Genomic DNA, 14123 nt, shown 5'->3' on the forward strand with positions numbered 1-14123 from the left:
TCCAGAGTCCTCTATTTTATCTCTGCTTTTTATCAGTCATTTACAAAAGGCTCTCCAGCTGCAGGCAAGCAAAGAGATGAAAGGCTTCAACAACATGGAAGCACAAGCTGATCTGCCCTTTGTAGTTAACCCGAGTTTATCTGAAGCTCATTGTCAAAATAGTTATATGATCAACGTGTTGCTTCAATAGATGAAACCATACATACAAGAACACCTTGTGAATCACCATAGAACCCATACAACTGGTGAAACTGGGGCAAAAGACATGAATTCCCCATGAATTCAATGGGAAGGATCCTAATCCCAAACATATTTACACAAAAGTTAATCTCATCCATTTCAGTGGCCACATCCCCGCTGCATTCTGCATAGTTTAACTCCAGCGACCCAACTCATGATGACCATTCCTAAATAAGTATTTATTTATCTGTTTTCATATTCGACCCATCCTGTCCCAAGACCAAGTGAGAAGGATTTCTGCTTCCAAATGAATCATTATCAAATACAAAATTGGTATGGTTTTTAAACAGGGAAATATCACTATGAAAAGAAATTCATTCACCTTTTTCCCCTTGCTAGCTTTAGTACCACCCTTCCCCCTCTGTCCCAAATACTATGAAACAATACATGCAACTATGGAAATATTTTCACTGGAAACACAGTCATAAAATTCATGCTTGTACGATGGCCAAATTAGATGTCACAGAGCAGGTGTATTCAACAATCTCCCATCAAAAAAAGAAGGAAACAAAAACAGGTGCTATGAGCTTCGGTGGAGGAATGGAAACAGTTGCATTATCCTTCCTTTGCCAACCATTTCTCCACTCAAAAACACTCCTTCCAATTGTTTTTCCCCTCACAGAATCATGGAATATGGAATCTTTACCCCACTGGATGGAAAAACAGGTGGGTGGGTGCAATGAGGGGGGATTAGAATAGAAAAATGGCACGGTCAAAAGATAGCTATCAAAAGCTTGTTGTGCAAAGGTCTGCTCATTGCTGTATTTGCAGGGCTTTTTTTCTCCCAGTTGAAGCTCACCAGAACTCAGTTCTGGCACCTCTCTGGTGGGCACCGTTGGCATTCTAAGAGAATGAGGAAGGCATTCATGGTGAGTTCTTTTTCTAGAAAAAGAGCACTGTGAATTTGTATGTCTTTATGCGGTGTGTGTGTGTTTTCCCTTGTCTGCAGTTCCTTACATCATTCGGCCAGAAGTTGAAGAAGGAGCCTGCTTTTTGGAGACTGCCCTGTGAGGAGCTATGCAAAAACCTTGAGTCCATTTGGGACCTGGATTGAGTCACCCCTGGATCACTCTGTGTCCCATCAGGGTTTCTCCAAAGTGCAGATCAGGGCCAAACTCAGATTGGTTTGGGGCCCTCATTGATACATCTTTCTCACTTGAATATCCTCTTCAGGAAGTTCTGCTTTCCTAAATGTGATGGTGATTATCCTCATCATTACCACTATATTAATCACCTTGTAGACAACAATTTCCTGGCAAGGTACAATAAAGACAATTTCAAAACATTAAAAACCATAGCTGTCAACTTTTTCCTTTTCTTGCGTGGAATCCTGTTCGGAATAAGGGAATTTCCCTTTTAAAAAGGGAAACGTTGACAGCTATGTTAAAAACACAAAACAGCAAATAAATTTAAAACAAAACTAAAGCCGCACAAAATTGCCCTGAGTGTCTAAGGCCCATTTATCCAGCTAGGATAGCCTGTCAGAACAAAAAAAGAAATCTTCAATTGTTTCCGGAAAGTGCAGACACCGGGCGCCTGTTGTATCTAGACAAAAGTTCATTTTACTTTATATTCCAACCACTGATACAATCGTATTCTAAAATGGGGTAGGGAATCTGTGGCCCTCCAGATGTTGCAAGATGCCAACTCCCATCAGTAAGAACTGCAGTTCAGATGTCTGGCAACCCTGAAGGAAAAAGATATGCTTGAATATTGTGGTTTCGTTAAGTACAAAAGAAAGAATGTAATCACTCGTATTGTCCAGGAAATCAACAGAATTCTCTAATGCGATCCTTTTTGGCTTTCATATATTTAACTGTAAGGAATACTCTAACAAATGAATGTATTATATGACTCAGATTTGATGACTAAACCGTACAAACTCTTGCCTGCGTACTCTCAACCCCAAATTCAGTTTTGCCTGGGAAGGAAAAGCTGTCAAATTTCATATGCATGCTAATGAGACAAGGCTGGGTGACGTGGTGTCATCTGTCTTTAGCAAGTCATGCTCTTTATAGAAGCAATTGGGTCACAGAAAGGGTGATGGGTTGGTCATGCATTACTTCATTGCCTTCTGCTGAAACAGGGGGGAAGAAGAGAATATAAAACATATTCTCTACTTGGTTTGGCATAGCTCGGTTTGTGTTGGTCACAACATTTATGGAATAAGCTGCTTATTGATTATTATTTTTTGTACAGCTTTTTCCAGCACAATAGCATGAGAGTATGACCACCTGTGGTGGTCACATTCTCTGATAGAGACATTTTGGGGAAAGGTCTTCACAGAAACTAACAGTACAACCCAACAAACTATTGCTCATATTCCAGTACTTGCAATTCTGGGTACTTCCCCCCAAAGACTTGCAGTCTATACTGCATATAGACTTTATTTTACACCCTAACAGCAGGTGGCGCTGTGGGTTAAACCACAGAGCCTAGGATTTGTCAATCAGAAGGTTGGCGGTTCGAATCCCCACAACGGGGTGAGCTCCTGTTGCTCGGTCCCTGCTCCTGCCAACCTAGCAGTTCGAAAGCACGTCAAAGTGCAAGTAGATAAATAGGTACTGCTCCAGTGGGAAGGTAAACAGCGTTTCCGTGAACTGCTCTGGTTTGCCAGAAGCGGCTTAGTCATGCTGGCCACATGACCTGGAAGCTGTACGCCAGCTCCCTCGGCCAATAAAGTGAGATGAGCGCCACAATCCCAGAGTCGGTCACGAATGGACCTAATGGTCAGGAGTCCCTTTACCTTTACCTTTAACAGCAGCAGGAATAATAATTGCTGTAGAGTTTATTGGAAATGTTCAGTGAGAGTTGGTGCTGGAGGCTTGTGGGCATTTATTAATGGAACTTTAAAGTTTGTTGTTTAAAGTTTGTCTTTAATTAAACAGGTTTTTGAATCTTAAATTCAGAAGATGTAGAGCAAATAAGCAGAAGAATATAGGAACATTAAGAAGAGCCTGCTGGATTAGGCCAAAGGCCCATCTAATCAGAGAGCATCACAGTGGCCAAGCAGGCACCTGAAGTCTAGTCACAACACCAGCCCCCTTTGAAAGTGAGCAGACCTGTGGGAAACCTACAAATAGGACCTGATTGTAATGTACAGTTCTCAGAGGCACACTGTCTCTGAGAATGAGCTATGTGCTTTTATTGGATACTGAGTTGCTGATGAAAATGGCAAACCGTCAGGTATGGAAGGCAAATGTTACAAAACGGTATCGTTTTTAGGCTTTGCACCTTGAAGGAACCCTTTCCATCTCATTTGTTTACTGAGGACCTCCTGCATTATTATGGTGGACTCCCCACGCCATGTTTTAAAGCTAGACAGGACTATTGGTCCCCACTATCACACTAAATTAACTATATCTAAAATATACCACCCAATGCTCCCTTGTTCATTGACTGTAAAAAGGTAAATGGCCATGGTTGTGGACCAGCTGTCTTTCATGGAAATGTCTCCAACATTATTTAGGACACATATCCCCTAATAAGCATTTGAGGAATTTCAGTGTTTCTTTGGAAGATACCGTATTTTTCCCTCTATAGGACGCACTTTTTCCCCTCCAAAAATTGAGGGGAAATGTGTGTGCGTCCTATGGAGTGAATGCAGCTCCTTGGCTTCAGCGATAGCAACGCGAAGCCTCTCAAGTGCAGAGGGAGCGCTCCTTCCGCGCTCCGGAGGCTTCGCGTTGCTTTCGCTGAAGCCTGGAGAGCGAGAGGCATTGGTGCGCACCGACCCCTCTCGCTCTCCAGGCTTCAGGAATAGCCACGCGCAGCCCCTCCGGCAGGGAGAGGTTGTGTGGGGCTATGGCTTCCTCTTTAGCCCCACGCAGCCTCTCCTGGCTGGAGAGGTTGCGCGCAGCTAAAGAGGAAGCCAAGACAGCGCTGTCTTGGCTTGTGTCATAGCCGCACGCAACCCCTCCAGAAGGGAGAGGTTGTGCAGCCTGTACGCTGCTCTTTGGGGCTGGGGGGGGGGGGATAATAATTTTTTTCTTGATTTCCCCCCCCCCCTAAAAACTAGGTGCACCCTATGGTCCGGTGCGCCCTACGGAGCGAAAAATATGGTAGTTTGAAAAGCATACTAGATTAAAAAGAAAGGATGGATACAAAACTCAGAACATGAACTATCTAGGTACTTGTCGGTTTCATTTCCTAAGCATCTTATATCCTCACTAAATCAAATACACACCAATCATTAATTTTTTTCCGATTTCTATGGCAGGGATAGTCAAGCAGGTGCCCTCTGGATATTGCTGGACTCCAGCCCCCAGCCTGGCCTATGGTCATGAGAAATTCCCAGTGGATCGTGCAACACATGCTGCACTTACGATCACATCCTCCACATGGCATGAATCCATCCGGTACGCTTCCAGGTAACAGTCACCAACCAGCACACGACTCTATTCCTTTCCAAATGAACTGCTTATAAGGTATTTCAGCTCAATCCCCACTGAAATGAGTCAAAGCTACACAGCAGCACAGTTTGGTGAACTGCACTTTCGGTGAACTGCTGCACAGCCTCAAGAAAAAAGGGATTTGTTCTCTTCGATGCATAGGATAAGCCAACCACGAGCACAATTGGTACTTATTTCTTGCAAACGTGTCATAATCTTCTGTTTGAAGGTACAGTAAGTCATCAATCATTCGTAATCAGGTGAAAATGTGCTTTGCAGAGTAATTACCATAGGGTGGCCAGCTTTAAACTAAAATCAAAGATCCTGTTACTGAATACACTAAATATGAGATTAATTGTGCTGAAGGGACAGATGGAAATAATTGCATGGGGGCTGGGTGGGGGAAGCCTGGAGTGAAATCACAATACTGCTTTTTGTTTCAAAGGGCAGGATTTGTTTAATCCTGATTGTGCACACAAAGGATAACCCCCCCCTAACCTGCAATTAATCATGCTGCCTAACACCTTTCTCTTTATTTTATTCATCGAAATAATGGGGAAATAGTCATCCGGATCAATAATCCTATAACAGGATGACAGTTAATGTAGCTAAAATGAGACCCAGCCAGCCTGATTAAGTATGACATACAGTCCATTGGCATGAGTTTCTGGAGAGTGGAGGTTGATGTGGTCACTTGGCCAGAAGCCCACAATCTCATCACTCACAGGGGACTTCCAAATGGAAAATAATAAGAGCTCTCAACCTGTCCGGCAAATGAGGCACATAAGCATGTGCTTCAGTTTAAGGCTAATTGTGTATAGTGGGCTAAATGCCGAAAGGTATAATTGATATGCAGATGCCTAAAGCCAAGCCTGATGCCAACTGCTACAGTCCGAAAGCCCACTTACTCCCCAATCTCGCTGTTCATTTCCATTTCAATCTGGTTCCAGGATCATGGTCTACATGAAACATTTGCCTTTGGAAGAGCTTCCCAAATTGACTTCAGGTGTTTCACTCAGTATTGAACACATATGCTTAACACATGCTTATGCAGTTGACTGGATGGCCTAGGGAACACTTAACCCCTTGTAGGACTGAACTTACAGTGATACAATCATAGCTTTTTAAAGCCAAAAGGACAGGAGGAATGAAAATGACCTCACATGTTCGTGTGTGCACAGCCTTCAACATTCCATCCATATGTTTTGTTGGAAGTGGGCTCCCTTCCTTAAGAGATCTTGTATCACCCCATCCCAATGTCCATCAGGTACAGAGGATATATTATTTTGATAGGTGGACTGCTTGTTGTGTTGAATCCTGTGAGGCACACATGTCTTTAACATACTTATACCTCTTATCTGATTTTACTTATTTGATTCAACTGGGGGTTTTTTTGCTCCAAGGCTTCTGAATAATAATGAGCATGGAAAATCACTTGTTTCCATGTGGTGATGGCAGTACTGAATCAGTAGCTCATGTACTGCTAGATTGTACTCTTTATAAAGATTTGAGGTGTGAGGCTATTACCCCTCTACTACTATCCATACCAGGTCACTCAAGCATTGCTACTGTGTCTTTTCTCCTGGGAGATCAAGATAACCAGGTGACAGCAAAAACTGCAAAAGATTTAGCAGGGGCAATTAGAATAAGATCTATTATTTGATTAACTTTCTAACATTCCTCTGCTTTTTTCTTTTAGAACAAAAGAAAGACTATTGGCTCACATGTTTTATCTGTCGCTAAAGAGTCATGTACCAATTCTGTCATTTGTACTGATGTAAAACTCCAGAATGTATTTTATACAGCTAACTATTTAGCTCTAACCCCAGTATATTTTATTTTATTGCTATGGCTGGTGGCTAATGCAAATAGTTTCTATCTATCAATCTATCTATATCTATCTATCTATCTATCTATCTATCTATCTATCTATCTATCTATCTATCATCTATCTATCTATATCTATCATCTATCTATCTATCATCTATCTATCTATCTATCTATCTATCTATCTATCTATCTATCTATCATCTATCTATCTTCTGAACAACCATGAGCAAAGTGATCTGTGCCAACACAGCATCAAATCAAATGCAAACCTTCAGAAGACCCCCAAACTGGAACATCTCAAACAGCCACCATTGCTTTGTTGTTGTTTAGTCATTTAGTCATGTCCGACTCTTCACGACCCCATGGACCAGAGCATGCCAGGCACTCCTGTCTTCCACTGCCTCCCGCAGTTTGGTCAAACTCATGCTGGTAGCTTCAAGAACACTGTCCAAACATCTCGCACTGGGCTGATTTCCTTAAGAATGGAGAGGTTTAATCTTCTTGCAGTCCATAGGACTCTCAAGAGTCTCCTCCAACACCATAATTCAAAAGCATCAATTCTTCGGCGATCATCACCATTGCTTAGCTCTGGCCAATACAAGAAGCTCAGAGGAAACCAGAAGGGAAACCAGTAGACCAGAATCCATCAGGTGACACTCTGACCCCTATACAGACTTCAAGTCAGGCTTTATTTCTGGTATGAACAATTAGGAGATTGATGGTCAGCTTCATTTCGTTGTTGCCTTTGGGGGAAAAACAGAAGAGAAGAGAATGGCAACAAAACTGCAATTTGTTTGTTCTGCCTGTCATTGGCTCTGTCTCCACTTACTGCTAGGCCACATTCACCCCATTCATCTAAGCGCGTGGCTTCCCCCAAAGTGTAGTTTGTTAAGGGTGTCGTGGACTGTTGCTCTGTGGTGTATGCTGTAGGTGTGACCTTGGTCTCCCTGCCCTCCACCCTACCAATCCCATTGGGCACCAGCTACCATGAGGAGTTTTGTATCACATTAGATTTGTGTAATGACATATTTCACTCTAATGCTCCAATGCCAAACATATCTTCTCTGGAATAAGGTCTATTGGTTTTGAGTTAAACTTCAAGTAAGCGTGCTTAGGATTGCAACATCATTTTAATTTTTAGCTTGTGGTTTTGTTATCGCTGTTATGTGAAAAGGGCCTTTTCTTCAAGCAATCACATGAGTCCAGCAATGAGGGAGGATGAATTCTTTGTTGGGTGTGGGTATTTATGGTGATGACCCATTTTGGCACTGTCTGTGGTTCCTGGTTACAGACTGCCTCCATTATTACCCTGCTACATTAGCTGAGTCATCATCTGATCTTCGCATGCCAAGTACTCTAGCTAATACACCGTGTGTTGGTACACACTAAAAACTGCATTTTTCCAGCAGTGATGTATGGAAGTGAGAGCTGGATGATAAAGAAGGCTGATCGCTGAAGAATTGATGCTTTTGAATTATGGTGCTGGAGGAGACTCTTGAGAGTCCCATGGACTGCAAGAAGATCAAACCGATCCATTCTGAAGGAAATCAGCCCTGCGTACTCACTAGAAGGACAGATCATGAAGCTGAGGCTCCAATACTTTGGCCACATCATGAGAAGAGAAGACTCCCTGGAAAAGACCCTGGTGTTGGGAAAGATGAAGGGCACAAGGAGAAGGGGACGACAGAGGATGAGATGTTTGGACAGTGTTCTCGAAACTACCAGCATGAGTTTGACCAAACTGTGGGAGGCAGTGGAAGACAGGAGTACCTGGAGTGCTCTGGTCCATGGGGTCACGAAGAGACGGACACGACTAAACGACTAAACAACAACAAAAAGCTGCATGCATTTAGGACAAATGTCTTATAAACAAGCATGCATGACCTTTTCCCATTCCAAAATAAGAACTGCAAGATGAGCACCATTCCAAGTACATAGGTGTTGTAAGCCATAAGCCATTCACATTTGTAAGTGCTTGGAACTACAAAGAGTTATATGAAGTGCTAAGTACACTTCATTGTTCATTGTGGGAGAATTCAAAATCTGGCCTCTTGTCTGATAAACTCGTGGTAATCATACTAACATAACACATTCTGAATGAAGTGTTAACATATTTTGTTGGCATCTCTCTCTTTTTTCAATAAATGCGCAGAATATATAGCGGGGGAATACAATGAGGCTTGCGATCATGCACACTTGGGAGCAAGCTCAATTAATCTGAGCGGGGCTTAGTTCTGATGTATAGGATGGAAGTGATCAACAATTGTAGAAACTGTGGGAAGATCACAACAAGACACAGGAGGTTACGTTATATCTAGAAAGTTGGCAATTACTAGTTCAATATATTATAAGAAAGCCCTGGGAAAAGATATCTGCTCTGAACAAATGGGATTGTGGCAAGATTTTTACATGGCAAAGTTCCTAGCATTTCACTAACAGTTCACTTTCATGCTTTATGTAATCTTTCATACAATGTAAGGGCCAATTCTGGAAATCTAATGGAATCTGATGGAAGCTTAGCATTCATTTCCATGATAATTTTTCCCCAGGAAAAAAATGCAACCTCGTTAACTCAGAAAATAACGAGAGTTTTACATTGTCATTTCCCCATGGTTTTCACAATCATGCGACCACCGTTTAAAATTTAGCATGGCATGGTAGGATGTCAATTGAAAAAGCCATAGTTCTATAATGCAACAGTTATTCCAGTGTAAGAGGAGTGTTAAAAATCAGGACATTTTAAGTAGTGAAACTAATGCAATGAACCGCTCATCTGAATGCAACCTTGGAGAATTGGATCTGAACATGATAGGCAGCTGAGTAAATTGCTAACTCACCTTGGCCATGTCACGTTCTTGCAGTATTAGTTCCTTATCCAAAACATGGGGAGAATAATAAGCTCTCAATTAAGTTTTGAGGACAAGCAAACTCATATTGTACATTTCTGTCCCGTCCCCTCCTTTGTAGCACTGATACTATGGAACCCCTTTCTAATGGAACTTCATCCCTTTCTATGGAACAGAAGGATTTATGTTGGAGGAAGCTCCTATAGGGAGCCTTCGGATCCATCCAGTGCATAGTTTTCTCAGCAAATATAGAAGATCTAAGTGCATCGTTTACCTTACATTTTGTTCTACCCGGTAACCTTTGTGGTTTAGACATGAGTTCTCCTTGGTGATTATAACACATTGCAAACCTTATATCTCAGGGAAAGAATGTGCGGCATGCTCAGTGCTGAAAAGAAGACAAAAACAGGCTTGCTTTCTCATGCGATAGAGTTCAGGTCTAGGCTACTTGGGAATCTTGAGGAATGAGTTGTGTTGTGATGTTGTGACAGTCTGAAGGAGGTGCTGAAGGGAAGGGCCGTGTCACACCGGTCTGCCTTCTGAAATTGTAATGCGAGTCAGGTAAGTGGTATCTGCAACAGAATGTTGCAATATAGACTGCTCCAATTCAGGGTTCCAGCTGGCCAGCCAGTCAGCCATGCTGTTTTCCATGATACTCCATTTATCACACACACACACACACACACACACACACACAAACACACACACACACACCATTTTCATTTCAACCTTCTTTTAGCAATTAATCTGCAGTGAAGTTCCAGCAGTTACTGAAGACTTTTTTTTTAAACTCCAGCAGACTTTAAAATTGAATTCTGATTTTATTAGCTCCCTTTTAGTGGTGAAGGAGGGAGTAGTTGGCAACCAGAGCAACTGTGAGACAGTGTGTAGAGCAGTGGTGGAGAACCTCCAGCCTGCAGGCAAAATTTGGACCGGCCTGCTTCCTAAGTTCTCCTGCATGGCCCAACACAATGCCCACCTGGCCCTCACCAGGTGTGTTATGTGACATCAGGTGTGGAGCAGGTAGAGATTCAGCTAGATCAGCTCCATGGGGAGTCTGATCCATTAGTCAATCCCTGCAGATAGTGGGTTTCAAGGATGCCAATCTATGGTGCTTCAGAGCACTGTACAGCCCTCCTTGCCAGCCTCATGTGATGCTTTGATCACCCGATGACGTTGTGACGTCATGTGATTGGCCGGTGAGCCCAACTGCCTGTTAAATTTGGCCTGTGAGGAATAGGGAAGATAAGGATTTGGCCCACTAGCCTGATCAGGTTCCCTATATCTGATGTAGACTAATATGTAAATATGGAAGGGCTGGAATGCTAAGACAGACATGATGAAGCCAGGTTCATAGTTAAATGAGCTTGTTATGTGGGTCCTCTTTTAATATGACTTCTGTCTCCAGCTGACATTAAACACCTGATTATCTTTCTCATCAAAACCACTAGTTCCTGTACAATGCATGTGACCTAGGTGCATTCACCTGGCAATAAGTTCAATTCATTTTGTCTCACCTCCAACTTGTTGCAAGTAAATACAGATAGGATCACCCTGTGAATTTGATGAGATTGTAGATGTTGTTAATCATAGACTATACCAAAATGCCTTTAATTAATATTACTTTTTTATATACAGCTACCTACAGGAGCTTGAGAGAGTTCCGGGAAGCAGAATGACAAGACAAAGTGTTACGAGAAGAATTGCAAATGCAGAAAAACTTTCTTTTGTTCCTAATAACTTGACTGTTTATTGAAGATGGACTGTGAAAAGAAATTCTCAAAAATAATTTGTATTTATTGATTCAAAACCCCTTGGATCCTCCCAAGTGTGTTTAAACATTCATAACTCAGTGTAATCCATTCCCACATAACTGCTTTGAGGCTCTCCCATTTCATGCCAGAAATTAGAAGGACAACTTCTGTGGACTCTGATCAGACAAATAATGACAATACCTTATTATTGTAAACTGAGAATGCTTTTGTGAATCCATCATGCAGCTGTCTTTCACATTAAACCGAAGCATGGACTGCCAGTGTGCCGGGATTATCTTTTGGTCACCAGAGAGAAGTTGGTGGCGTTGCTTTCATTCATATATTTTACCTCAGGACAATGAAATAGCCAAAAACTCTTACTGGGCTCCTCCGGAAAACCTCTTTATTTAGTGTTCATCCTGATTTGCTTGCACCATGCAAGGAAAATATTTGAGCAAAACCAATACCATTCTGCTGCAAATAGGATATTATTTGTCAAATATTATTTGACAAGAATCTCTGCTACATGATGGTCTCCAGCTCCTGCCTTGGATTCCTAACTAGACTCCAGAGCTGTGTGTGTGCTGCAACTTGTGGCTCTGGTTCTTGTGACACTTAACTGGTAGCTCTGGTCCTACCCTCAGAGAGCCTCTGCAAGTCAATGTTGTTATGTACTGAAGTTCTCACCTGGGACCAGCAGGGGGATACTGTAGATAGTTATGCAAATGAAGGATCAAAAGTGACGTTCAGTGATTGGATAGTTTTAGAAAATGGCAACAGATACATTGTTCTGGAGCTCTATATAAGCAGGCTGACTGAGCTCCTCAGTTCAGTTATGTTCCAGCTTACAAATAAAGAGCTGTTTTGGAAGAATCGCTGTGTCGTCTGATATGTTCGCCCACAACTTAATAAATGTAGGCAGTACTGAGCTAAATGACCCATTGGTCTGACTCAGTTTAAGGCGGCTTCCTATGTTTCTATTGTTACAAAAGTTGGGTGCCTCCCCCTCTCTCTGCCAAGTGGTGGCAAAAGCCCATAGAGTTCCAGGCACTCACCCAGGGTCTGTGTTCCTTAGGAGAATTGAGGCATGACTGAGACTGTTGTAACTTTAATAAATATGGTTTAATCACCTATTTGCACATTTAGTCTGCATGAAGAGAGTCCAGATCTTACAGCACGATCATTTCAATAGGAGCTTGTCCCCCACAAGCAGGGCAGCCATGGAGTCCAAGGCATCTCTCCTAGCCAGCCTTCAGCCAGCCTGCCCAAGATGGAACCTGTTTCTTCTTCCCCTTTTTCTTCCCAGCAACTCTTGCTCGAGACTCCCCTTTCCTGTCATCTCAAACCCAGTTACCCTGGGAACCTCCCAAAATTCCCCGTCTCTGTTCACACCTCCGGTGGTGGGAAGGATAGTTCTCTTGCCTTGCCAATGGCCCCCAGTATTGCTTTTTAATGGCCCGAGCTTGGCTAGGTTGTTTTGTATAGACTAGCCTAGGAATTCCTCCGCAGCTTGTATTTCTACCTTCACATCCCAAATAATCAAAATCTTACCATTTATTCTTTTTTTAGGTTTAAGGGCCACCCCCCCCCCCAAAAAAAAAACAAATCTACATGGAAAGTCACTAGCTAAAGCCATTTCTGTCTCATAGGAAGGAATACCAGTGATATATCCATAACACCCCACTAGAACTAAACAAAAATTAATGAAGTCTTGAGCATGGAGGGTTTCTGGATTGCATTGTTTCCTGATTTCTCGTTGTCTGTTTGCTTTATCTGTGGAAGTGGGGCCACAGCTGATAAAGTAGCAGTTCATAGTACTCCAAAGAACCAAGCACATTGTCTATCTGCCAGTCCTTTGCACTAGTATCTTATGCTCAAGTTGACACTAATGGCTTTCCTAGACCGGAGCCATATGAAGTCTTAGAGGCCTTGCCAGTTTTCTTTTATATCATGTTTCTCTAGCATTGCTATAGCAGCGCTCCTATAGAGCACTAATGTGATGCAGATATATAGTAGGCTTTTAGCAAAAAGAGATATGAGAGTAGAAATGGAGTCGGGTCTTCAAAGATGTCTGTTCTCTGTCCAAATGTACTCAGTTCCCAGAATAATTCAGCGTGTGTTAGCTTTATGGCCAAAAAATGTCTAGTCTAGAGATGCGCGAGGAATTGGATTTCTGTCAGCTGACATGTTCCACACCTCCTAAACTAATGTGCAAATAAAAAGGTAATTATATTTCAGATTTTGCACTTCTCTGGATTTGGCAGTGCTGTTCTCGACTCAGGAAACTTACCCAAACCTTTAAAAGCGCCTATTTCAGAGTAAAATGCATTTAGAAATTCTTGCATCGAGCTAGAATACCATTTAAATACATGTTTAAATAAGAAATTTCATGTGCCTAAACAGGACAGACCAAACTTACGAATGAACAGATGTGAAACCAATGTGGACTAGGAGTAGAATGATAACCCCTAGTCTAGATGAACAAAGACAGAGGGAGTGCCATATTTCAATAACCATATTTTTAAGAAGCCGCTGTTTGCATTGAAGTGCATGGGAAATGCAGTAACCTTTCTCACTTGAAGTTTTGTGCAGAAAAACCATCCTAATTCATCCATGTAGCAAACACACTACATTTTTGGGCTGGGGAGAGTCGAATATTGGAATTCTAACACTAACAAACCACGCCCCCATCTGTACTATACACTCACCCCAAGAATCCTGAGAATTGTAGTTTGCTAAGAGTCTACCCTGAGATTCCTGCATCACAGGGGGGGGGGTGGACTGCAGCTCGGGGGGTGGGGAGGGATAGAGGTCTCTCAGCAACTTTCAGTACCCTTAACAAATCACAGTTCCCAAGATTCTTTGGGGGCAGAGCTTTAAATGCACAGTGCCAATTACCCTCTGCTCCCTCCCCTCACAGTAATGTCCAATCATTGGAAGATGTTCTTCTTGCTCTTCTTCTTTGTAATCTTTTGTGGTGTTCGTACGGAGCCCCCAGTCGTCTCACGGACTATTGACCCGTACACCACTAATCCGCTGCCACCAACCAGGTTCTCCCCAGT

At 42.5% G+C, this 14123-nt stretch overlaps 1 long non-coding RNA gene across 1 annotated transcript; it reads left to right on the forward strand.

Moving 5' to 3' along the window:
- The first annotated feature begins 1209 nt into the window (after positions 1 to 1209).
- LOC310826684 lies at positions 1210 to 12027 on the forward strand. Its single transcript, XR_014555927.1, has 4 exons — positions 1210 to 1433; positions 4460 to 4610; positions 10946 to 11732; positions 11984 to 12027. It is a non-coding gene; the product is annotated as an uncharacterized lncRNA (long non-coding RNA).
- The last annotated feature ends 2096 nt before the right edge of the window (positions 12028 to 14123 follow it).

The sequence above is a fragment of the Podarcis gaigeae genome (assembly GCF_964106915.1).
Source record: "Podarcis gaigeae genome assembly, chromosome: 10".
NCBI classification, from domain to species: Eukaryota; Metazoa; Chordata; class Lepidosauria; order Squamata; family Lacertidae; genus Podarcis; species Podarcis gaigeae.